Below are 422 nucleotides of genomic sequence, written 5' to 3' on the forward strand. Positions count from 1 at the left end.
AAACCCAAAACAAACCAAACAAACATATGATCAGGTGGTGATTAGACTCCATATATTTCCTAAAGTTAAATTTTAGGAACAATTGAGAGGTTTACGTTTTGGACGTGCAAGTCCAAGACAACCAGTACAACCTACTTGTTTCATGCTGTGCATTCCTATAGCAGAGGCCAGTGCAGCGAATTACAGCATAGTCTGCTTTAGGCTGTCCGTATCAGGTGCATGAAGATTCACGAGGGAATTTCTTTACATGAGCAGCTCTGTGTCTTTTAAGGATAAAAGCTTATCTGCCATTGAAACATGACTAAATGGTTCGTGTGGAAGAACATTAGTTGTTAGCATAAGAGTTGATGGGGCATAGTTGTTAGCATAAGAGTCAAGAAGATGGGACCAGGCTCTTCTCAGTGGTGTCCAGTGACAGGACG

The sequence above is a fragment of the Eurypyga helias genome, unplaced genomic scaffold (genome assembly GCF_000690775.1).
Source record: "Eurypyga helias isolate BGI_N326 unplaced genomic scaffold, ASM69077v1 scaffold52518, whole genome shotgun sequence".
NCBI lineage: Eukaryota > Metazoa > Chordata > Aves > Eurypygiformes > Eurypygidae > Eurypyga > Eurypyga helias.